Below are 26,441 nucleotides of genomic sequence, written 5' to 3'. Positions count from 1 at the left end.
TCCATTGGGCTGGTACATAAGAACCGCCAAGGAGATCCGTTTAAGTGAAATAGTCAAATGGTACATTGAATCTTTGGGACAACAGATGCAGACACAGTCATTTGTTGGCAACGATTCAACGGGGTGTCCTGGGTTCAAAGCGTGGTTTCCTGGGAAAGGCAAGAGATACAGTGATTTCTCATTGCTTTGGCACTTTCTTGTCCAGAGCCCGCCGGAACAGTGAGGGCCTGCTCGCTCTCGTGCAAATTAGGGGAGAAAGATTGCGCTCATGACTTTATGAATGTGAGGTGGGGGGAGGGGGGCCGCAGCAATCGCTCTGAATTAGGGGGGACAGCGCTCGGCTGTGACCTGGGAGGCAGAATGCACTTGGCAAGGTGCAATCACAGAACAACCATAAATAATCCTAGTTTTGCCCCATTGTGATTCTCACCCTGCTTACACAGACTTACACGGACTTCAATGGTGTCCCGGGCGTTTCCCATTCAGGCCCCCATTCAAGTCCCCTCCCAGTCCCACTGACTTCAACAGTGCCCCGCTCCTTCTGAATTAGGGGGGACATCTCTCGCCTCTGACCAGGGGGCCAGTCTGCACTTGGCAAGGTGTAATCACAGAACACATTGCTCACACTGATTTCGTGGGAGTTCCGCTCATTTGCCATGAATGCCCTCATTCGAAGCGCCACCGCCCGGCCAGCCCCCCACCATGGGTCCCTTTCACTTCAATGGAGCACCACTCCTTCCTCATCAATACCCTCATTCAAGCCGCACCCCCATCATCAGTCAGACAGACTTCGATGGAGTCCTGCTCGATTGCCATTCATGCCCCCATTCAAGCGCCCCTTCTGCCCCAACTGGTCCCATTGACTTCAACAGTGCCCCGTCCCTTCCCCATTAATGCCCTCATTCAAATGGCACCCCATTATCGGTCACACTGATTTCCTGGGAGTTCCCCCCCATTCAAGTTCCCCCCCCCCCCCCCACCTCCACAGGCCCACAGGGCCCCCCACCACGGGTCCCTTTCACTTCAATGGAGCTCCACTCCTTTCCCATTAATGCCCTCATTCCAGTGGCACCCCATTATTGGTCATATTGATTTTGCGGTAGTCCGACTAGTGGTGGAATGCTGTAGCTGGGGCAAATCAGCCCTTTATCATCCCGTGACGGATAAATGGACTGCCCTCAAACAATTTAATGCAGCATATTCGGTTACAGCTTTCTCTGTCCATGTCATCTTGATCCGAGGCCTTGTGTTGTGTTGTGTTGTGTTGTGTTGTGTGATACGAGTGTGAGATGGGAGAGCTTGAACTTTTTTTTGTTTTTGTTTTTCATCTTGATCCGAGGTGTTGTGTTGATCCGAGGAGAGCTTTAAAAATCTTTTTTTTTTTTTTTTTTAACAGCTGGATTCGCCATCTGCAGGTTATAAGAAATGGCCTCTAGGTGGCCAGCAGTAAAGTCAGCCAATTCTGCTACCAACAGCCAGGATTTCCATCTGCAGGTTCTACCAGATCGCCAGCAGGTGGCGTGCAAGGGACTTTCCTCCTTATCAGGAATGGCCACCAGAGGGAGATGCAGGCTTAGAATCGTGGAAAGTAAAAGGTAAGCTGCTTGCTAATTTTGTGTGTGTGTGTTTTTTTGTGTTTGCGGAATTTTTCTACTGCTTTTTTCATAATCAAGTTTAAACAGGGACTTTTCTGTTTGGCAGGAAACCTTTTCGAAAAAGTCAGTAGTCTAGATATAGCCAGGCAGCGATTTTTCAGCAAAGGGAAGCCTTTCCTTGGTCACCCTGAAGGCTTTTGCACATCTCTCAGGAAAGAAGTGTCCAATCCTTTCCCAGTGTGCATTTAAAATGGATGAGAAATACTTTTTGCCCTGCAGAATACATGTCCTCTAGTCACACAGACTTCAATGGAGTCCTGCTCATTTGCCATTCATGCCTCCATCCAAGTCCCCCCCCCCCCCACCCCCCCCCCCCCCCCACTCCCCAACTGGTCCCATTGACTTCAACACTGCCCCACTCCTTCCCCATTACATGGGTTGCATCGGAGGTGAGAAAACCCTCCCTGCGCTCCTTCCTTGTAGGATGAAGTGAGTTCCGATGAGTTGATGCTTGAGAACCACCAAGGAGATCCGTTTAATTGCAAGAGTCGAATTGTACATTGAATCCTTTCCCTGGGGCATCCTGGGTTCAAAGTGTGGTTACCTGGGAAAGTCAAGCGATACAGTGATTTCTCATGGCTTTGGCACTTTCTTGTCCAGAGTCTGCTGGAACGGTGAGGGCCTGCTCCCTCTCGTGCAAATTAGGGGAGAAAGATAGCGCTCATGACTTTCTAAATGTCAGGTGGAGGGGGCGTAGCGGCAATCGCTCTGAATTAGGGGGGACATCTCTCGCCTGTGACCAGGGGTGCCAGTCTGCACTTGGTAAGGTGTCATCACAGAACACTTTGCTCACACTGATTTCGTGGGAGTTCCGCTCATTTGCCATGAGTGCCCTCATTCGAAGCACCGCCGCCCGGCCAGCCCCCCACTATGGATCCCTTTCACTTCAATGGAGCTCCACTCCTTCCCCATTAATGCCCTCATTCAAGCCGCACCCCCATCATTGGTCACACAGACTTCAATGGAGTACCGCTCATTTGCCATTCATGCCCCCATTGAAATGCCCCCTCCTCCCCCACTGGTCCCATTGACTTCAACAGTGCCCCGCTCCTTCCCCATTAATGCCCTCATGCAAGTGGGACCCCATTATCCGTCACGCAGATTTTGTGGGAGTTCCGCTCATTTGCCATTCAGCTCACATGCCTGTAGGAATTGTGGGCACATAGAAACAATATGAAAACCGTTATTTGGTGCATGCCAAACTGTGTGACCCTGGTTTCATCACATTAACTCCCTGCGCTACAGCGCACTTGCTTGTAAGAATTGTGGTCGCAAAGAAGCAATATGAAAAGAGTTATTAGGTGCTAGATGCATTTGTTAACGTGCGTGTGACACCCTAACAGCATGCTACACCCTTTGTTTCTTTCTTTTTAGGTGCAGGAGACTAGGTTATTCGTTGTTAATTGGAAAATGCATCATGTTCCCATTGCGCTTCGTCTGCAGGTAAGCTCTTCAAATCTAGCATTTATAAAGTTTGCTTGGCCATTCCCCTGGGACTCACCTCATGAACCCCATTGAATCACACTCATTCCTACATAACTGGCCTCATCTGCAGTGGACACAAAGACTAGTGTTGCAAAATGTTGCGATGACTCAAGCAGATGGCGTTTTTGTACAACTTATGGTGGCAGTATCGCTTGGCCCCTGCAGGAACATCTTTAGGATGTTGCCCCGGTGAATTCATACAATCCAATGTCTGGCTGGCCTGAACATACAGTTGCAAACGCTGTGTGAACCCCTTTTCTTGCTTCAGTGGAAGAGCACATTCTGGTGCTTCTTGAGGAGGGTTTTAGGGTTGCAGTGGGAGTGTACATTGTAGTCAGTGTTCGACTGACCTACTAGAAAGATGGAATATTTCCCGGTGGGCCTCTGCACCATGGGCCTCTTAGGATAGTTTATATTGTATGGGCCACTTTGAACTCAAATTCCAAGGCCTCTTTTGCTTCCCAGTCCACTCCCCGGCCTCGGTTTGCAAAACTAGACCCCCGCGTGGATGGTGGGCGCCTCTTAGATGTATTGGTACAATCCTAATGTCTGGGGGTCCAAAGCAGTTTTTTCAGGGTCATCCACTTTGCTACTAGAACATATTTGGCATGTTCCTATGGGTCACCGTTGATGGTTTGTAAACATACTAAGGGGGATTTTAGCAGAGCTAGCCATGTGAGCAGCATCTCCCAAATGTCGTGACATATGTTGCTTTGTATGGCAGAGCGAGTGATCTTTTGCAGGAGGCACCATGAAGGAAATCCCTTTCCAATAACAATCCAAAGCATCCCTGGGCCCTGGTCAAGCTCAGCAGCTCAGCAGGAGCTGGGCTCAGATGTGTGACTTGGGAGCAGCCAGCTCTAGGCCCTGGGCCCGGCGGGGGATGGGGGAAGCTGTGATGTCACAATGCCTGCCCAGCCCGAGGGTTCCGTTGGCACGGCGATGGCAGCAGGTGAGCCCTGGAGCAGGGGCACGGGAAGGTCAAGAACCCTAGAAGCAGGACCTGGGGGAGAGGTGGTGACTCGCTGGAGCCCTGCGGGCAGAGGCAGCTCCGCACAGGCCTCCTGCTGCTGCCAGAAGCACTCAAGCCTGCTATTGCCGCAGCAAGCACTCAGGCCTAAAAGGAAGATTAAATGCTCTCCCTTCCTAGGAGAAAATCTTACTTCTAGCTGCTCCAAAATGTTGGCATGCATGGATTCGTTTTCAGTATGTTATCCAAGTTCTGCTTCGCCTGCAGAGAGTTCTTTTAGATGCTCTGCAATTAATTTTAGCCCACTTTTGTGTTTCGGAAGTTTGTTTCTTTTCCTGAAATGTCACATTTTTGGCCACTGAAAACAGAATTTCGTGGAAAAAACGAAATTTCTGGAGGCAAACCACCTGAAATATCTTGCTGTACCGCCCAAATAAATTGTGAAAGAGCAGAACGTCGTGTTGGAAGAAGCCTAAAAAGGGCAATTTTGCTCCAGGGGTGAAACAGGCTTGGTCGGTGAATTTTGCCCTGAATTTGTGAAATTCTTTGCAGAGCCAAGTCAGACAATTACACCCACCGCGTCAAGGCCATACTCTCTGTAGGCTTCAGTGGGAAGCGACACAAATCAAACCTTCATCACCCTTGAAACACAGTCTCTATTTTCATTGACTTGATCTCATTTCTAATTACATAGAGAATCACTCATTCCCATGGGACTCGCCTCCTGCAGTCACACTCATTCCTATATGATTAGCCTCATACACTTACCCGCAGTCCTCCTCATTTCTACCTGATGCTGCGTATAATTACATAGAGACTCACTCATTCCTACATGACTGGCCTCATACACTTACACGCAGAACCGCTATTTTTCTACTTGATGGCTGCCTCTAATTGAATGGAGGCTCGCTCATTCCCACGGGACTCGCTTCATAGAGTTGCACTCATTCCTACATGATTAGCCTCACCCACTTACCTACAGTCTCCCTCATTCCTACCCGATGGCTGCCTATAATTACATAGGGAATCGCTCATTCCCATGGGACTCGCCTCATGCACCCCTCTCTGTGCTCCTTCCTTGTAGGATGGAGTGAGTTCCATTGGGCTGGTACATAAGAACCGCCAAGGAGATCCGTTTAAGTGAAATAGTCAAATGGTACATTGAATCTTTGGGACAACAGATGCAGACACAGTCATTTGTTGGCAACGATTCAACGGGGTGTCCTGGGTTCAAAGCGTGGTTTCCTGGGAAAGGCAAGAGATACAGTGATTTCTCATTGCTTTGGCACTTTCTTGTCCAGAGCCCGCCGGAACAGTGAGGGCCTGCTCGCTCTCGTGCAAATTAGGGGAGAAAGATTGCGCTCATGACTTTATGAATGTGAGGTGGGGGGAGGGGGGCCGCAGCAATCGCTCTGAATTAGGGGGGACAGCGCTCGGCTGTGACCTGGGAGGCAGAATGCACTTGGCAAGGTGCAATCACAGAACAACCATAAATAATCCTAGTTTTGCCCCATTGTGATTCTCACCCTGCTTACACAGACTTACACGGACTTCAATGGTGTCCCGGGCGTTTCCCATTCAGGCCCCCATTCAAGTCCCCTCCCAGTCCCACTGACTTCAACAGTGCCCCGCTCCTTCTGAATTAGGGGGGACATCTCTCGCCTCTGACCAGGGGGCCAGTCTGCACTTGGCAAGGTGTAATCACAGAACACATTGCTCACACTGATTTCGTGGGAGTTCCGCTCATTTGCCATGAATGCCCTCATTCGAAGCGCCACCGCCCGGCCAGCCCCCCACCATGGGTCCCTTTCACTTCAATGGAGCACCACTCCTTCCTCATCAATACCCTCATTCAAGCCGCACCCCCATCATCAGTCAGACAGACTTCGATGGAGTCCTGCTCGATTGCCATTCATGCCCCCATTCAAGCGCCCCTTCTGCCCCAACTGGTCCCATTGACTTCAACAGTGCCCCGTCCCTTCCCCATTAATGCCCTCATTCAAATGGCACCCCATTATCGGTCACACTGATTTCCTGGGAGTTCCCCCCCATTCAAGTTCCCCCCCCCCCCCCCCCACCTCCACAGGCCCACAGGGCCCCCCACCACGGGTCCCTTTCACTTCAATGGAGCTCCACTCCTTTCCCATTAATGCCCTCATTCCAGTGGCACCCCATTATTGGTCATATTGATTTTGCGGTAGTCCGACTAGTGGTGGAATGCTGTAGCTGGGGCAAATCAGCCCTTTATCATCCCGTGACGGATAAATGGACTGCCCTCAAACAATTTAATGCAGCATATTCGGTTACAGCTTTCTCTGTCCATGTCATCTTGATCCGAGGCCTTGTGTTGTGTTGTGTTGTGTGATACGAGTGTGAGATGGGAGAGCTTGAACTTTTTTTTGTTTTTGTTTTTCATCTTGATCCGAGGTGTTGTGTTGATCCGAGGAGAGCTTTAAAAATCTTTTTTTTTTTTTTTTTAACAGCTGGATTCGCCATCTGCAGGTTATAAGAAATGGCCTCTAGGTGGCCAGCAGTAAAGTCAGCCAATTCTGCTACCAACAGCCAGGATTTCCATCTGCAGGTTCTACCAGATCGCCAGCAGGTGGCGTGCAAGGGACTTTCCTCCTTATCAGGAATGGCCACCAGAGGGAGATGCAGGCTTAGAATCGTGGAAAGTAAAAGGTAAACTGCTTGCTAATTTTGTGTGTGTGTGTTTTTTTGTGTTTGCGGAATTTTTCTACTGCTTTTTTCATAATCAAGTTTAAACAGGGACTTTTCTGTTTGGCAGGAAACCTTTTCGAAAAAGTCAGTAGTCTAGATATAGCCAGGCAGCGATTTTTCAGCAAAGGGAAGCCTTTCCTTGGTCACCCTGAAGGCTTTTGCACATCTCTCAGGAAAGAAGTGTCCAATCCTTTCCCAGTGTGCATTTAAAATGGATGAGAAATACTTTTTGCCCTGCAGAATACATGTCCTCTAGTCACACAGACTTCAATGGAGTCCTGCTCATTTGCCATTCATGCCTCCATCCAAGTCCCCCCCCCCCCACCCCCCCCCCCCCCACTCCCCAACTGGTCCCATTGACTTCAACACTGCCCCACTCCTTCCCCATTACATGGGTTGCATCGGAGGTGAGAAAACCCTCCCTGCGCTCCTTCCTTGTAGGATGAAGTGAGTTCCGATGAGTTGATGCTTGAGAACCACCAAGGAGATCCGTTTAATTGCAAGAGTCGAATTGTACATTGAATCCTTTCCCTGGGGCATCCTGGGTTCAAAGTGTGGTTACCTGGGAAAGTCAAGCGATACAGTGATTTCTCATGGCTTTGGCACTTTCTTGTCCAGAGTCTGCTGGAACGGTGAGGGCCTGCTCCCTCTCGTGCAAATTAGGGGAGAAAGATAGCGCTCATGACTTTCTAAATGTCAGGTGGAGGGGGCGTAGCGGCAATCGCTCTGAATTAGGGGGGACATCTCTCGCCTGTGACCAGGGGTGCCAGTCTGCACTTGGTAAGGTGTCATCACAGAACACTTTGCTCACACTGATTTCGTGGGAGTTCCGCTCATTTGCCATGAGTGCCCTCATTCGAAGCACCGCCGCCCGGCCAGCCCCCCACTATGGATCCCTTTCACTTCAATGGAGCTCCACTCCTTCCCCATTAATGCCCTCATTCAAGCCGCACCCCCATCATTGGTCACACAGACTTCAATGGAGTACCGCTCATTTGCCATTCATGCCCCCATTGAAATGCTCCCTCCTCCCCCACTGGTCCCATTGACTTCAACAGTGCCCCGCTCCTTCCCCATTAATGCCCTCATGCAAGTGGGACCCCATTATCCGTCACGCAGATTTTGTGGGAGTTCCGCTCATTTGCCATTCAGCTCACATGCCTGTAGGAATTGTGGGCACATAGAAACAATATGAAAACCGTTATTTGGTGCATGCCAAACTGTGTGACCCTGGTTTCATCACATTAACTCCCTGCGCTACAGCGCACTTGCTTGTAAGAATTGTGGTCGCAAAGAAGCAATATGAAAAGAGTTATTAGGTGCTAGATGCATTTGTTAACGTGCGTGTGACACCCTAACAGCATGCTACACCCTTTGTTTCTTTCTTTTTAGGTGCAGGAGACTAGGTTATTCGTTGTTAATTGGAAAATGCATCATGTTCCCATTGCGCTTCGTCTGCAGGTAAGCTCTTCAAATCTAGCATTTATAAAGTTTGCTTGGCCATTCCCCTGGGACTCACCTCATGAACCCCATTGAATCACACTCATTCCTACATAACTGGCCTCATCTGCAGTGGACACAAAGACTAGTGTTGCAAAATGTTGCGATGACTCAAGCAGATGGCGTTTTTGTACAACTTATGGTGGCAGTATCGCTTGGCCCCTGCAGGAACATCTTTAGGATGTTGCCCCGGTGAATTCATACAATCCAATGTCTAGCTGGCCTGAACATACAGTTGCAAACGCTGTGTGAACCCCTTTTCTTGCTTCAGTGGAAGAGCACATTCTGGTGCTTCTTGAGGAGGGTTTTAGGGTTGCAGTGGGAGTGTACATTGTAGTCAGTGTTCGACTGACCTACTAGAAAGATGGAATATTTCCCGGTGGGCCTCTGCACCATGGGCCTCTTAGGATAGTTTATATTGTATGGGCCACTTTGAACTCAAATTCCAAGGCCTCTTTTGCTTCCCAGCCCACTCCCCGGCCTCGGTTTGCAAAACTAGACCCCCGCGTGGATGGTGGGCGCCTCTTAGATGTATTGGTACAATCCTAATGTCTGGGGGTCCAAAGCAGTTTTTTCAGGGTCATCCACTTTGCTACTAGAACATATTTGGCATGTTCCTATGGGTCACCGTTGATGGTTTGTAAACATACTAAGGGGGATTTTAGCAGAGCTAGCCATGTGAGCAGCATCTCCCAAATGTCGTGACATATGTTGCTTTGTATGGCAGAGCGAGTGATCTTTTGCAGGAGGCACCATGAAGGAAATCCCTTTCCAATAACAATCCAAAGCATCCCTGGGCCCTGGTCAAGCTCAGCAGCTCAGCAGGAGCTGGGCTCAGATGTGTGACTTGGGAGCAGCCAGCTCTAGGCCCTGGGCCCGGCGGGGGATGGGGGAAGCTGTGATGTCACAATGCCTGCCCAGCCCGAGGGTTCCGTTGGCACGGCGATGGCAGCAGGTGAGCCCTGGAGCAGGGGCACGGGAAGGTCAAGAACCCTAGAAGCAGGACCTGGGGGAGAGGTGGTGACTCGCTGGAGCCCTGCGGGCAGCAGGCAGCTCCGCACAGGCCTCCTGCTGCTGCCAGAAGCACTCAAGCCTGCTATTGCCGCAGCAAGCACTCAGGCCTAAAAGGAAGATTAAATGCTCTCCCTTCCTAGGAGAAAATCTTACTTCTAGCTGCTCCAAAATGTTGGCATGCATGGATTCGTTTTCAGTATGTTATCCAAGTTCTGCTTCGCCTGCAGAGAGTTCTTTTAGATGCTCTGCAATTAATTTTAGCCCACTTTTGTGTTTCGGAAGTTTGTTTCTTTTCCTGAAATGTCACATTTTTGGCCACTGAAAACAGAATTTCGTGGAAAAAACGAAATTTCTGGAGGCAAACCACCTGAAATATCTTGCTGTACCGCCCAAATAAATTGTGAAAGAGCAGAACGTCGTGTTGGAAGAAGCCTAAAAAGGGCAATTTTGCTCCAGGGGTGAAACAGGCTTGGTCGGTGAATTTTGCCCTGAATTTGTGAAATTCTTTGCAGAGCCAAGTCAGACAATTACACCCACCGCGTCAAGGCCATACTCTCTGTAGGCTTCAGTGGGAAGCGACACAAATCAAACCTTCATCACCCTTGAAACACAGTCTCTATTTTCATTGACTTGATCTCATTTCTAATTACATAGAGAATCACTCATTCCCATGGGACTCGCCTCCTGCAGTCACACTCATTCCTATATGATTAGCCTCATACACTTACCCGCAGTCCTCCTCATTTCTACCTGATGCTGCGTATAATTACATAGAGACTCACTCATTCCTACATGACTGGCCTCATACACTTACACGCAGAACCGCTATTTTTCTACTTGATGGCTGCCTCTAATTGAATGGAGGCTCGCTCATTCCCACGGGACTCGCTTCATAGAGTTGCACTCATTCCTACATGATTAGCCTCACCCACTTACCTACAGTCTCCCTCATTCCTACCCGATGGCTGCCTATAATTACATAGGGAATCGCTCATTCCCATGGGACTCGCCTCATGCACCCCTCTCTGTGCTCCTTCCTTGTAGGATGGAGTGAGTTCCATTGGGCTGGTACATAAGAACCGCCAAGGAGATCCGTTTAAGTGAAATAGTCAAATGGTACATTGAATCTTTGGGACAACAGATGCAGACACAGTCATTTGTTGGCAACGATTCAACGGGGTGTCCTGGGTTCAAAGCGTGGTTTCCTGGGAAAGGCAAGAGATACAGTGATTTCTCATTGCTTTGGCACTTTCTTGTCCAGAGCCCGCCGGAACAGTGAGGGCCTGCTCGCTCTCGTGCAAATTAGGGGAGAAAGATTGCGCTCATGACTTTATGAATGTGAGGTGGGGGGAGGGGGGCCGCAGCAATCGCTCTGAATTAGGGGGGACAGCGCTCGGCTGTGACCTGGGAGGCAGAATGCACTTGGCAAGGTGCAATCACAGAACAACCATAAATAATCCTAGTTTTGCCCCATTGTGATTCTCACCCTGCTTACACAGACTTACACGGACTTCAATGGTGTCCCGGGCGTTTCCCATTCAGGCCCCCATTCAAGTCCCCTCCCAGTCCCACTGACTTCAACAGTGCCCCGCTCCTTCTGAATTAGGGGGGACATCTCTCGCCTCTGACCAGGGGGCCAGTCTGCACTTGGCAAGGTGTAATCACAGAACACATTGCTCACACTGATTTCGTGGGAGTTCCGCTCATTTGCCATGAATGCCCTCATTCGAAACGCCACCGCCCGGCCAGCCCCCCACCATGGGTCCCTTTCACTTCAATGGAGCACCACTCCTTCCTCATCAATACCCTCATTCAAGCCGCACCCCCATCATCAGTCAGACAGACTTCGATGGAGTCCTGCTCGATTGCCATTCATGCCCCCATTCAAGCGCCCCTTCTGCCCCAACTGGTCCCATTGACTTCAACAGTGCCCCGTCCCTTCCCCATTAATGCCCTCATTCAAATGGCACCCCATTATCGGTCACACTGATTTCCTGGGAGTTCCCCCCCATTCAAGTTCCCCCCCCCCCCCACCTCCACAGGCCCACAGGGCCCCCCACCACGGGTCCCTTTCACTTCAATGGAGCTCCACTCCTTTCCCATTAATGCCCTCATTCCAGTGGCACCCCATTATTGGTCATATTGATTTTGCGGTAGTCCGACTAGTGGTGGAATGCTGTAGCTGGGGCAAATCAGCCCTTTATCATCCCGTGACGGATAAATGGACTGCCCTCAAACAATTTAATGCAGCATATTCGGTTACAGCTTTCTCTGTCCATGTCATCTTGATCCGAGGCCTTGTGTTGTGTTGTGTTGTGTTGTGTTGTGTGATACGAGTGTGAGATGGGAGAGCTTGAACTTTTTTTTGTTTTTGTTTTTCATCTTGATCCGAGGTGTTGTGTTGATCCGAGGAGAGCTTTAAAAATCTTTTTTTTTTTTTTTTTTAACAGCTGGATTCGCCATCTGCAGGTTATAAGAAATGGCCTCTAGGTGGCCAGCAGTAAAGTCAGCCAATTCTGCTACCAACAGCCAGGATTTCCATCTGCAGGTTCTACCAGATCGCCAGCAGGTGGCGTGCAAGGGACTTTCCTCCTTATCAGGAATGGCCACCAGAGGGAGATGCAGGCTTAGAATCGTGGAAAGTAAAAGGTAAGCTGCTTGCTAATTTTGTGTGTGTGTGTTTTTTTGTGTTTGCGGAATTTTTCTACTGCTTTTTTCATAATCAAGTTTAAACAGGGACTTTTCTGTTTGGCAGGAAACCTTTTCGAAAAAGTCAGTAGTCTAGATATAGCCAGGCAGCGATTTTTCAGCAAAGGGAAGCCTTTCCTTGGTCACCCTGAAGGCTTTGGCACATCTCTCAGGAAAGAAGTGTCCAATCCTTTCCCAGTGTGCATTTAAAATGGATGAGAAATACTTTTTGCCCTGCAGAATACATGTCCTCTAGTCACACAGACTTCAATGGAGTCCTGCTCATTTGCCATTCATGCCTCCATCCAAGTCCCCCCCCCCCCCACCCCCCCCCCCCACTCCCCAACTGGTCCCATTGACTTCAACACTGCCCCACTCCTTCCCCATTACATGGGTTGCATCGGAGGTGAGAAAACCCTCCCTGCGCTCCTTCCTTGTAGGATGAAGTGAGTTCCGATGAGTTGATGCTTGAGAACCACCAAGGAGATCCGTTTAATTGCAAGAGTCGAATTGTACATTGAATCCTTTCCCTGGGGCATCCTGGGTTCAAAGTGTGGTTACCTGGGAAAGTCAAGCGATACAGTGATTTCTCATGGCTTTGGCACTTTCTTGTCCAGAGTCTGCTGGAACGGTGAGGGCCTGCTCCCTCTCGTGCAAATTAGGGGAGAAAGATAGCGCTCATGACTTTCTAAATGTCAGGTGGAGGGGGCGTAGCGGCAATCGCTCTGAATTAGGGGGGACATCTCTCGCCTGTGACCAGGGGTGCCAGTCTGCACTTGGTAAGGTGTCATCACAGAACACTTTGCTCACACTGATTTCGTGGGAGTTCCGCTCATTTGCCATGAGTGCCCTCATTCGAAGCACCGCCGCCCGGCCAGCCCCCCACTATGGATCCCTTTTACTTCAATGGAGCTCCACTCCTTCCCCATTAATGCCCTCATTCAAGCCGCACCCCCATCATTGGTCACACAGACTTCAATGGAGTACCGCTCATTTGCCATTCATGCCCCCATTGAAATGCCCCCTCCTCCCCCACTGGTCCCATTGACTTCAACAGTGCCCCGCTCCTTCCCCATTAATGCCCTCATGCAAGTGGGACCCCATTATCCGTCACGCAGATTTTGTGGGAGTTCCGCTCATTTGCCATTCAGCTCACATGCCTGTAGGAATTGTGGGCACATAGAAACAATATGAAAACCGTTATTTGGTGCATGCCAAACTGTGTGACCCTGGTTTCATCACATTAACTCCCTGCGCTACAGCGCACTTGCTTGTAAGAATTGTGGTCGCAAAGAAGCAATATGAAAAGAGTTATTAGGTGCTAGATGCATTTGTTAACGTGCGTGTGACACCCTAACAGCATGCTACACCCTTTGTTTCTTTCTTTTTAGGTGCAGGAGACTAGGTTATTCGTTGTTAATTGGAAAATGCATCATGTTCCCATTGCGCTTCGTCTGCAGGTAAGCTCTTCAAATCTAGCATTTATAAAGTTTGCTTGGCCATTCCCCTGGGACTCACCTCATGAACCCCATTGAATCACACTCATTCCTACATAACTGGCCTCATCTGCAGTGGACACAAAGACTAGTGTTGCAAAATGTTGCGATGACTCAAGCAGATGGCGTTTTTGTACAACTTATGGTGGCAGTATCGCTTGGCCCCTGCAGGAACATCTTTAGGATGTTGCCCCGGTGAATTCATACAATCCAATGTCTGGCTGGCCTGAACATACAGTTGCAAACGCTGTGTGAACCCCTTTTCTTGCTTCAGTGGAAGAGCACATTCTGGTGCTTCTTGAGGAGGGTTTTAGGGTTGCAGTGGGAGTGTACATTGTAGTCAGTGTTCGACTGACCTACTAGAAAGATGGAATATTTCCCGGTGGGCCTCTGCACCATGGGCCTCTTAGGATAGTTTATATTGTATGGGCCACTTTGAACTCAAATTCCAAGGCCTCTTTTGCTTCCCAGTCCACTCCCCGGCCTCGGTTTGCAAAACTAGACCCCCGCGTGGATGGTGGGCGCCTCTTAGATGTATTGGTACAATCCTAATGTCTGGGGGTCCAAAGCAGTTTTTTCAGGGTCATCCACTTTGCTACTAGAACATATTTGGCATGTTCCTATGGGTCACCGTTGATGGTTTGTAAACATACTAAGGGGGATTTTAGCAGAGCTAGCCATGTGAGCAGCATCTCCCAAATGTCGTGACATATGTTGCTTTGTATGGCAGAGCGAGTGATCTTTTGCAGGAGGCACCATGAAGGAAATCCCTTTCCAATAACAATCCAAAGCATCCCTGGGCCCTGGTCAAGCTCAGCAGCTCAGCAGGAGCTGGGCTCAGATGTGTGACTTGGGAGCAGCCAGCTCTAGGCCCTGGGCCCGGCGGGGGATGGGGGAAGCTGTGATGTCACAATGCCTGCCCAGCCCGAGGGTTCCGTTGGCACGGCGATGGCAGCAGGTGAGCCCTGGAGCAGGGGCACGGGAAGGTCAAGAACCCTAGAAGCAGGACCTGGGGGAGAGGTGGTGACTCGCTGGAGCCCTGCGGGCAGAGGCAGCTCCGCACAGGCCTCCTGCTGCTGCCAGAAGCACTCAAGCCTGCTATTGCCGCAGCAAGCACTCAGGCCTAAAAGGAAGATTAAATGCTCTCCCTTCCTAGGAGAAAATCTTACTTCTAGCTGCTCCAAAATGTTGGCATGCATGGATTCGTTTTCAGTATGTTATCCAAGTTCTGCTTCGCCTGCAGAGAGTTCTTTTAGATGCTCTGCAATTAATTTTAGCCCACTTTTGTGTTTCGGAAGTTTGTTTCTTTTCCTGAAATGTCACATTTTTGGCCACTGAAAACAGAATTTCGTGGAAAAAACGAAATTTCTGGAGGCAAACCACCTGAAATATCTTGCTGTACCGCCCAAATAAATTGTGAAAGAGCAGAACGTCGTGTTGGAAGAAGCCTAAAAAGGGCAATTTTGCTCCAGGGGTGAAACAGGCTTGGTCGGTGAATTTTGCCCTGAATTTGTGAAATTCTTTGCAGAGCCAAGTCAGACAATTACACCCACCGCGTCAAGGCCATACTCTCTGTAGGCTTCAGTGGGAAGCGACACAAATCAAACCTTCATCACCCTTGAAACACAGTCTCTATTTTCATTGACTTGATCTCATTTCTAATTACATAGAGAATCACTCATTCCCATGGGACTCGCCTCCTGCAGTCACACTCATTCCTATATGATTAGCCTCATACACTTACCCGCAGTCCTCCTCATTTCTACCTGATGCTGCGTATAATTACATAGAGACTCACTCATTCCTACATGACTGGCCTCATACACTTACACGCAGAACCGCTATTTTTCTACTTGATGGCTGCCTCTAATTGAATGGAGGCTCGCTCATTCCCACGGGACTCGCTTCATAGAGTTGCACTCATTCCTACATGATTAGCCTCACCCACTTACCTACAGTCTCCCTCATTCCTACCCGATGGCTGCCTATAATTACATAGGGAATCGCTCATTCCCATGGGACTCGCCTCATGCACCCCTCTCTGTGCTCCTTCCTTGTAGGATGGAGTGAGTTCCATTGGGCTGGTACATAAGAACCGCCAAGGAGATCCGTTTAAGTGAAATAGTCAAATGGTACATTGAATCTTTGGGACAACAGATGCAGACACAGTCATTTGTTGGCAACGATTCAACGGGGTGTCCTGGGTTCAAAGCGTGGTTTCCTGGGAAAGGCAAGAGATACAGTGATTTCTCATTGCTTTGGCACTTTCTTGTCCAGAGCCCGCCGGAACAGTGAGGGCCTGCTCGCTCTCGTGCAAATTAGGGGAGAAAGATTGCGCTCATGACTTTATGAATGTGAGGTGGGGGGAGGGGGGCCGCAGCAATCGCTCTGAATTAGGGGGGACAGCGCTCGGCTGTGACCTGGGAGGCAGAATGCACTTGGCAAGGTGCAATCACAGAACAACCATAAATAATCCTAGTTTTGCCCCATTGTGATTCTCACCCTGCTTACACAGACTTACACGGACTTCAATGGTGTCCCGGGCGTTTCCCATTCAGGCCCCCATTCAAGTCCCCTCCCAGTCCCACTGACTTCAACAGTGCCCCGCTCCTTCTGAATTAGGGGGGACATCTCTCGCCTCTGACCAGGGGGCCAGTCTGCACTTGGCAAGGTGTAATCACAGAACACATTGCTCACACTGATTTCGTGGGAGTTCCGCTCATTTGCCATGAATGCCCTCATTCGAAGCGCCACCGCCCGGCCAGCCCCCCACCATGGGTCCCTTTCACTTCAATGGAGCACCACTCCTTCCTCATCAATACCCTCATTCAAGCCGCACCCCCATCATCAGTCAGACAGACTTCGATGGAGTCCTGCTCGATTGCCATTCATGCCCCCATTCAAGCGCCCCTTCTGCCCCAACTGGTCCCATTGACTTCAACAGTGCCCCGTCCCTTCCCCATTAATGCCCTCATTCAAATGGCACCCCATTATCGGTCACACTGATTTCCTGGGAGTTCCCCCCCATTCAAGTTCCCCCCCCCCCACCTCCACAGGCCCACAGGGCCCCCCACCACGGGTCCCTTTCACTTCAATGGAGCTCCACTCCTTTCCCATTAATGCCCTCATTCCAGTGGCACCCCATTATTGGTCATATTGATTTTGCGGTAGTCCGACTAGTGGTGGAATGCTGTAGCTGGGGCAAATCAGCCCTTTATCATCCCGTGACGGATAAATGGACTGCCCTCAAACAATTTAATGCAGCATATTCGGTTACAGCTTTCTCTGTCCATGTCATCTTGATCCGAGGCCTTGTGTTGTGTTGTGTTGTGTTGTGTTGTGTGATACGAGTGTGAGATGGGAGAGCTTGAACTTTTTTTTGTTTTTGTTTTTCATCTTGATCCGAGGTGTTGTGTTGATCCGAGGAGAGCTTTAAAAATCTTTTTTTTTTTTTTTTTTAACAGCTGGATTCGCCATCTGCAGGTTATAAGAAATGGCCTCTAGGTGGCCAGCAGTAAAGTCAGCCAATTCTGCTACCAACAGCCAGGATTTCCATCTGCAGGTTCTACCAGATCGCCAGCAGGTGGCGTGCAAGGGACTTTCCTCCTTATCAGGAATGGCCACCAGAGGGAGATGCAGGCTTAGAATCGTGGAAAGTAAAAGGTAAGCTGCTTGCTAATTTTGTGTGTGTGTGTTTTTTTGTGTTTGCGGAATTTTTCTACTGCTTTTTTCATAAGCAAGTTTAAACAGGGACTTTTCTGTTTGGCAGGAAACCTTTTCGAAAAAGTCAGTAGTCTAGATATAGCCAGGCAGCGATTTTTCAGCAAAGGGAAGCCTTTCCTTGGTCACCCTGAAGGCTTTGGCACATCTCTCAGGAAAGAAGTGTCCAATCCTTTCCCAGTGTGCATTTAAAATGGATGAGAAATACTTTTTGCCCTGCAGAATACATGTCCTCTAGTCACACAGACTTCAATGGAGTCCTGCTCATTTGCCATTCATGCCTCCATCCAAGTCCCCCCCCCCCCACCCCCCCCCCCCACTCCCCAACTGGTCCCATTGACTTCAACACTGCCCCACTCCTTCCCCATTACATGGGTTGCATCGGAGGTGAGAAAACCCTCCCTGCGCTCCTTCCTTGTAGGATGAAGTGAGTTCCGATGAGTTGATGCTTGAGAACCACCAAGGAGATCCGTTTAATTGCAAGAGTCGAATTGTACATTGAATCCTTTCCCTGGGGCATCCTGGGTTCAAAGTGTGGTTACCTGGGAAAGTCAAGCGATACAGTGATTTCTCATGGCTTTGGCACTTTCTTGTCCAGAGTCTGCTGGAACGGTGAGGGCCTGCTCCCTCTCGTGCAAATTAGGGGAGAAAGATAGCGCTCATGACTTTCTAAATGTCAGGTGGAGGGGGCGTAGCGGCAATCGCTCTGAATTAGGGGGGACATCTCTCGCCTGTGACCAGGGGTGCCAGTCTGCACTTGGTAAGGTGTCATCACAGAACACTTTGCTCACACTGATTTCGTGGGAGTTCCGCTCATTTGCCATGAGTGCCCTCATTCGAAGCACCGCCGCCCGGCCAGCCCCCCACTATGGATCCCTTTCACTTCAATGGAGCTCCACTCCTTCCCCATTAATGCCCTCATTCAAGCCGCACCCCCATCATTGGTCACACAGACTTCAATGGAGTACCGCTCATTTGCCATTCATGCCCCCATTGAAATGCCCCCTCCTCCCCCACTGGTCCCATTGACTTCAACAGTGCCCCGCTCCTTCCCCATTAATGCCCTCATGCAAGTGGGACCCCATTATCCGTCACGCAGATTTTGTGGGAGTTCCGCTCATTTGCCATTCAGCTCACATGCCTGTAGGAATTGTGGGCACATAGAAACAATATGAAAACCGTTATTTGGTGCATGCCAAACTGTGTGACCCTGGTTTCATCACATTAACTCCCTGCGCTACAGCGCACTTGCTTGTAAGAATTGTGGTCGCAAAGAAGCAATATGAAAAGAGTTATTAGGTGCTAGATGCATTTGTTAACGTGCGTGTGACACCCTAACAGCATGCTACACCCTTTGTTTCTTTCTTTTTAGGTGCAGGAGACTAGGTTATTCGTTGTTAATTGGAAAATGCATCATGTTCCCATTGCGCTTCGTCTGCAGGTAAGCTCTTCAAATCTAGCATTTATAAAGTTTGCTTGGCCATTCCCCTGGGACTCACCTCATGAACCCCATTGAATCACACTCATTCCTACATAACTGGCCTCATCTGCAGTGGACACAAAGACTAGTGTTGCAAAATGTTGCGATGACTCAAGCAGATGGCGTTTTTGTACAACTTATGGTGGCAGTATCGCTTGGCCCCTGCAGGAACATCTTTAGGATGTTGCCCCGGTGAATTCATACAATCCAATGTCTGGCTGGCCTGAACATACAGTTGCAAACGCTGTGTGAACCCCTTTTCTTGCTTCAGTGGAAGAGCACATTCTGGTGCTTCTTGAGGAGGGTTTTAGGGTTGCAGTGGGAGTGTACATTGTAGTCAGTGTTCGACTGACCTACTAGAAAGATGGAATATTTCCCGGTGGGCCTCTGCACCATGGGCCTCTTAGGATAGTTTATATTGTATGGGCCACTTTGAACTCAAATTCCAAGGCCTCTTTTGCTTCCCAGTCCACTCCCCGGCCTCGGTTTGCAAAACTAGACCCCCGCGTGGATGGTGGGCGCCTCTTAGATGTATTGGTACAATCCTAATGTCTGGGGGTCCAAAGCAGTTTTTTCAGGGTCATCCACTTTGCTACTAGAACATATTTGGCATGTTCCTATGGGTCACCGTTGATGGTTTGTAAACATACTAAGGGGGATTTTAGCAGAGCTAGCCATGTGAGCAGCATCTCCCAAATGTCGTGACATATGTTGCTTTGTATGGCAGAGCGAGTGATCTTTTGCAGGAGGCACCATGAAGGAAATCCCTTTCCAATAACAATCCAAAGCATCCCTGGGCCCTGGTCAAGCTCAGCAGCTCAGCAGGAGCTGGGCTCAGATGTGTGACTTGGGAGCAGCCAGCTCTAGGCCCTGGGCCCGGCGGGGGATGGGGGAAGCTGTGATGTCACAATGCCTGCCCAGCCCGAGGGTTCCGTTGGCACGGCGATGGCAGCAGGTGAGCCCTGGAGCAGGGGCACGGGAAGGTCAAGAACCCTAGAAGCAGGACCTGGGGGAGAGGTGGTGACTCGCTGGAGCCCTGCGGGCAGAGGCAGCTCCGCACAGGCCTCCTGCTGCTGCCAGAAGCACTCAAGCCTGCTATTGCCGCAGCAAGCACTCAGGCCTAAAAGGAAGATTAAATGCTCTCCCTTCCTAGGAGAAAATCTTACTTCTAGCTGCTCCAAAATGTTGGCATGCATGGATTCGTTTTCAGTATGTTATCCAAGTTCTGCTTCGCCTGCAGAGAGTTCTTTTAGATGCTCTGCAATTAATTTTAGCCCACTTTTGTGTTTCGGAAGTTTGTTTCTTTTCCTGAAATGTCACATTTTTGGCCACTGAAAACAGAATTTCGTGGAAAAAACGAAATTTCTGGAGGCAAACCACCTGAAATATCTTGCTGTACCGCCCAAATAAATTGTGAAAGAGCAGAACGTCGTGTTGGAAGAAGCCTAAAAAGGGCAATTTTGCTCCAGGGGTGAAACAGGCTTGGTCGGTGAATTTTGCCCTGAATTTGTGAAATTCTTTGCAGAGCCAAGTCAGACAATTACACCCACCGCGTCAAGGCCATACTCTCTGTAGGCTTCAGTGGGAAGCGACACAAATCAAACCTTCATCACCCTTGAAACACAGTCTCTATTTTCATTGACTTGATCTCATTTCTAATTACATAGAGAATCACTCATTCCCATGGGACTCGCCTCCTGCAGTCACACTCATTCCTATATGATTAGCCTCATACACTTACCCGCAGTCCTCCTCATTTCTACCTGATGCTGCGTATAATTACATAGAGACTCACTCATTCCTACATGACTGGCCTCATACACTTACACGCAGAACCGCTATTTTTCTACTTGATGGCTGCCTCTAATTGAATGGAGGCTCGCTCATTCCCACGGGACTCGCTTCATAGAGTTGCACTCATTCCTACATGATTAGCCTCACCCACTTACCTACAGTCTCCCTCATTCCTACCCGATGGCTGCCTATAATTACATAGGGAATCGCTCATTCCCATGGGACTCGCCTCATGCACCCCTCTCTGTGCTCCTTCCTTGTAGGATGGAGTGAGTTCCATTGGGCTGGTACATAAGAACCGCCAAGGAGATCCGTTTAAGTGAAATAGTCAAATGGTACATTGAATCTTTGGGACAACAGATGCAGACACAGTCATTTGTTGGCAACGATTCAACGGGGTGTCCTGGGTTCAAAGCGTGGTTTCCTGGGAAAGGCAAGAGATACAGTGATTTCTCATTGCTTTGGCACTTTCTTGTCCAGAGCCCGCCGGAACAGTGAGGGCCTGCTCGCTCTCGTGCAAATTAGGGGAGAAAGATTGCGCTCATGACTTTATGAATGTGAGGTGGGGGGAGGGGGGCCGCAGCAATCGCTCTGAATTAGGGGGGACAGCGCTCGGCTGTGACCTGGGAGGCAGAATGCACTTGGCAAGGTGCAATCACAGAACAACCATAAATAATCCTAGTTTTGCCCCATTGTGATTCTCACCCTGCTTACACAGACTTACACGGACTTCAATGGTGTCCCGGGCGTTTCCCATTCAGGCCCCCATTCAAGTCCCCTCCCAGTCCCACTGACTTCAACAGTGCCCCGCTCCTTCTGAATTAGGGGGGACATCTCTCGCCTCTGACCAGGGGGCCAGTCTGCACTTGGCAAGGTGTAATCACAGAACACATTGCTCACACTGATTTCGTGGGAGTTCCGCTCATTTGCCATGAATGCCCTCATTCGAAGCGCCACCGCCCGGCCAGCCCCCCACCATGGGTCCCTTTCACTTCAATGGAGCACCACTCCTTCCTCATCAATACCCTCATTCAAGCCGCACCCCCATCATCAGTCAGACAGACTTCGATGGAGTCCTGCTCGATTGCCATTCATGCCCCCATTCAAGCGCCCCTTCTGCCCCAACTGGTCCCATTGACTTCAACAGTGCCCCGTCCCTTCCCCATTAATGCCCTCATTCAAATGGCACCCCATTATCGGTCACACTGATTTCCTGGGAGTTCCCCCCCATTCAAGTTCCCCCCCCCCCCCACCTCCACAGGCCCACAGGGCCCCCCACCACGGGTCCCTTTCACTTCAATGGAGCTCCACTCCTTTCCCATTAATGCCCTCATTCCAGTGGCACCCCATTATTGGTCATATTGATTTTGCGGTAGTCCGACTAGTGGTGGAATGCTGTAGCTGGGGCAAATCAGCCCTTTATCATCCCGTGACGGATAAATGGACTGCCCTCAAACAATTTAATGCAGCATATTCGGTTACAGCTTTCTCTGTCCGTGTCATCTTGATCCGAGGCCTTGTGTTGTGTTGTGTTGTGTTGTGTTGTGTGATACGAGTGTGAGATGGGAGAGCTTGAACTTTTTTTTGTTTTTGTTTTTCATCTTGATCCGAGGTGTTGTGTTGATCCGAGGAGAGCTTTAAAAATCTTTTTTTTTTTTTTTTAACAGCTGGATTCGCCATCTGCAGGTTATAAGAAATGGCCTCTAGGTGGCCAGCAGTAAAGTCAGCCAATTCTGCTACCAACAGCCAGGATTTCCATCTGCAGGTTCTACCAGATCGCCAGCAGGTGGCGTGCAAGGGACTTTCCTCCTTATCAGGAATGGCCACCAGAGGGAGATGCAGGCTTAGAATCGTGGAAAGTAAAAGGTAAGCTGCTTGCTAATTTTGTGTGTGTGTGTTTTTTTGTGTTTGCGGAATTTTTCTACTGCTTTTTTCATAATCAAGTTTAAACAGGGACTTTTCTGTTTGGCAGGAAACCTTTTCGAAAAAGTCAGTAGTCTAGATATAGCCAGGCAGCGATTTTTCAGCAAAGGGAAGCCTTTCCTTGGTCACCCTGAAGGCTTTGGCACATCTCTCAGGAAAGAAGTGTCCAATCCTTTCCCAGTGTGCATTTAAAATGGATGAGAAATACTTTTTGCCCTGCAGAATACATGTCCTCTAGTCACACAGACTTCAATGGAGTCCTGCTCATTTGCCATTCATGCCTCCATCCAAGTCCCCCCCCCCCACCCCCCCCCCCCACTCCCCAACTGGTCCCATTGACTTCAACACTGCCCCACTCCTTCCCCATTACATGGGTTGCATCGGAGGTGAGAAAACCCTCCCTGCGCTCCTTCCTTGTAGGATGAAGTGAGTTCCGATGAGTTGATGCTTGAGAACCACCAAGGAGATCCGTTTAATTGCAAGAGTCGAATTGTACATTGAATCCTTTCCCTGGGGCATCCTGGGTTCAAAGTGTGGTTACCTGGGAAAGTCAAGCGATACAGTGATTTCTCATGGCTTTGGCACTTTCTTGTCCAGAGTCTGCTGGAACGGTGAGGGCCTGCTCCCTCTCGTGCAAATTAGGGGAGAAAGATAGCGCTCATGACTTTCTAAATGTCAGGTGGAGGGGGCGTAGCGGCAATCGCTCTGAATTAGGGGGGACATCTCTCGCCTGTGACCAGGGGTGCCAGTCTGCACTTGGTAAGGTGTCATCACAGAACACTTTGCTCACACTGATTTCGTGGGAGTTCCGCTCATTTGCCATGAGTGCCCTCATTCGAAGCACCGCCGCCCGGCCAGCCCCCCACTATGGATCCCTTTCACTTCAATGGAGCTCCACTCCTTCCCCATTAATGCCCTCATTCAAGCCGCACCCCCATCATTGGTCACACAGACTTCAATGGAGTACCGCTCATTTGCCATTCATGCCCCCATTGAAATGCCCCCTCCTCCCCCACTGGTCCCATTGACTTCAACAGTGCCCCGCTCCTTCCCCATTAATGCCCTCATGCAAGTGGGACCCCATTATCCGTCACGCAGATTTTGTGGGAGTTCCGCTCATTTGCCATTCAGCTCACATGCCTGTAGGAATTGTGGGCACATAGAAACAATATGAAAACCGTTATTTGGTGCATGCCAAACTGTGTGACCCTGGTTTCATCACATTAACTCCCTGCGCTACAGCGCACTTGCTTGTAAGAATTGTGGTCGCAAAGAAGCAATATGAAAAGAGTTATTAGGTGCTAGATGCATTTGTTAACGTGCGTGTGACACCCTAACAGCATGCTACACCCTTTGTTTCTTTCTTTTTAGGTGCAGGAGACTAGGTTATTCGTTGTTAATTGGAAAATGCATCATGTTCCCATTGCGCTTCGTCTGCAGGTAAGCTCTTCAAATCTAGCATTTATAAAGTTTGCTTGGCCATTCCCCTGGGACTCACCTCATGAACCCCATTGAATCACACTCATTCCTACATAACTGGCCTCATCTGCAGTGGACACAAAGACTAGTGTTGCAAAATGTTGCGATGACTCAAGCAGATGGCGTTTTTGTACAACTTATGGTGGCAGTATCGCTTGGCCCCTGCAGGAACATCTTTAGGATGTTGCCCCGGTGAATTCATACAATCCAATGTCTGGCTGGCCTGAACATACAGTTGCAAACGCTGTGTGAACCCCTTTTCTTGCTTCAGTGGAAGAGCACATTCTGGTGCTTCTTGAGGAGGGTTTTAGGGTTGCAGTGGGAGTGTACATTGTAGTCAGTGTTCGACTGACCTACTAGAAAGATGGAATATTTCCCGGTGGGCCTCTGCACCATGGGCCTCTTAGGATAGTTTATATTGTATGGGCCACTTTGAACTCAAATTCCAAGGCCTCTTTTGCTTCCCAGTCCACTCCCCGGCCTCGGTTTGCAAAACTAGACCCCCGCGTGGATGGTGGGCGCCTCTTAGATGTATTGGTACAATCCTAATGTCTGGGGGTCCAAAGCAGTTTTTTCAGGGTCATCCACTTTGCTACTAGAACATATTTGGCATGTTCCTATGGGTCACCGTTGATGGTTTGTAAACATACTAAGGGGGATTTTAGCAGAGCTAGCCATGTGAGCAGCATCTCCCAAATGTCGTGACATATGTTGCTTTGTATGGCAGAGCGAGTGATCTTTTGCAGGAGGCACCATGAAGGAAATCCCTTTCCAATAACAATCCAAAGCATCCCTGGGCCCTGGTCAAGCTCAGCAGCTCAGCAGGAGCTGGGCTCAGATGTGTGACTTGGGAGCAGCCAGCTCTAGGCCCTGGGCCCGGCGGGGGATGGGGGAAGCTGTGATGTCACAATGCCTGCCCAGCCCGAGGGTTCCGTTGGCACGGCGATGGCAGCAGGTGAGCCCTGGAGCAGGGGCACGGGAAGGTCAAGAACCCTAGAAGCAGGACCTGGGGGAGAGGTGGTGACTCGCTGGAGCCCTGCGGGCAGAGGCAGCTCCGCACAGGCCTCCTGCTGCTGCCAGAAGCACTCAAGCCTGCTATTGCCGCAGCAAGCACTCAGGCCTAAAAGGAAGATTAAATGCTCTCCCTTCCTAGGAGAAAATCTTACTTCTAGCTGCTCCAAAATGTTGGCATGCATGGATTCGTTTTCAGTATGTTATCCAAGTTCTGCTTCGCCTGCAGAGAGTTCTTTTAGATGCTCTGCAATTAATTTTAGCCCACTTTTGTGTTTCGGAAGTTTGTTTCTTTTCCTGAAATGTCACATTTTTGGCCACTGAAAACAGAATTTCGTGGAAAAAACGAAATTTCTGGAGGCAAACCACCTGAAATATCTTGCTGTACCGCCCAAATAAATTGTGAAAGAGCAGAACGTCGTGTTGGAAGAAGCCTAAAAAGGGCAATTTTGCTCCAGGGGTGAAACAGGCTTGGTCGGTGAATTTTGCCCTGAATTTGTGAAATTCTTTGCAGAGCCAAGTCAGACAATTACACCCACCGCGTCAAGGCCATACTCTCTGTAGGCTTCAGTGGGAAGCGACACAAATCAAACCTTCATCACCCTTGAAACACAGTCTCTATTTTCATTGACTTGATCTCATTTCTAATTACATAGAGAATCACTCATTCCCATGGGACTCGCCTCCTGCAGTCACACTCATTCCTATATGATTAGCCTCATACACTTACCCGCAGTCCTCCTCATTTCTACCTGATGCTGCGTATAATTACATAGAGACTCACTCATTCCTACATGACTGGCCTCATACACTTACACGCAGAACCGCTATTTTTCTACTTGATGGCTGCCTCTAATTGAATGGAGGCTCGCTCATTCCCACGGGACTCGCTTCATAGAGTTGCACTCATTCCTACATGATTAGCCTCACCCACTTACCTACAGTCTCCCTCATTCCTACCCGATGGCTGCCTATAATTACATAGGGAATCGCTCATTCCCATGGGACTCGCCTCATGCACCCCTCTCTGTGCTCCTTCCTTGTAGGATGGAGTGAGTTCCATTGGGCTGGTACATAAGAACCGCCAAGGAGATCCGTTTAAGTGAAATAGTCAAATGGTACATTGAATCTTTGGGACAACAGATGCAGACACAGTCATTTGTTGGCAACGATTCAACGGGGTGTCCTGGGTTCAAAGCGTGGTTTCCTGGGAAAGGCAAGAGATACAGTGATTTCTCATTGCTTTGGCACTTTCTTGTCCAGAGCCCGCCGGAACAGTGAGGGCCTGCTCGCTCTCGTGCAAATTAGGGGAGAAAGATTGCGCTCATGACTTTATGAATGTGAGGTGGGGGGAGGGGGGCCGCAGCAATCGCTCTGAATTAGGGGGGACAGCGCTCGGCTGTGACCTGGGAGGCAGAATGCACTTGGCAAGGTGCAATCACAGAACAACCATAAATAATCCTAGTTTTGCCCCATTGTGATTCTCACCCTGCTTACACAGACTT

The sequence above is a fragment of the Ambystoma mexicanum genome, unplaced genomic scaffold (genome assembly GCF_040938575.1).
Source record: "Ambystoma mexicanum isolate Mex_15411 unplaced genomic scaffold, UKY_AmexF1_1 Mex_scaf68, whole genome shotgun sequence".
Taxonomy (NCBI): domain Eukaryota; kingdom Metazoa; phylum Chordata; class Amphibia; order Caudata; family Ambystomatidae; genus Ambystoma; species Ambystoma mexicanum.
This window is presented reverse-complemented; position numbering follows the sequence as displayed.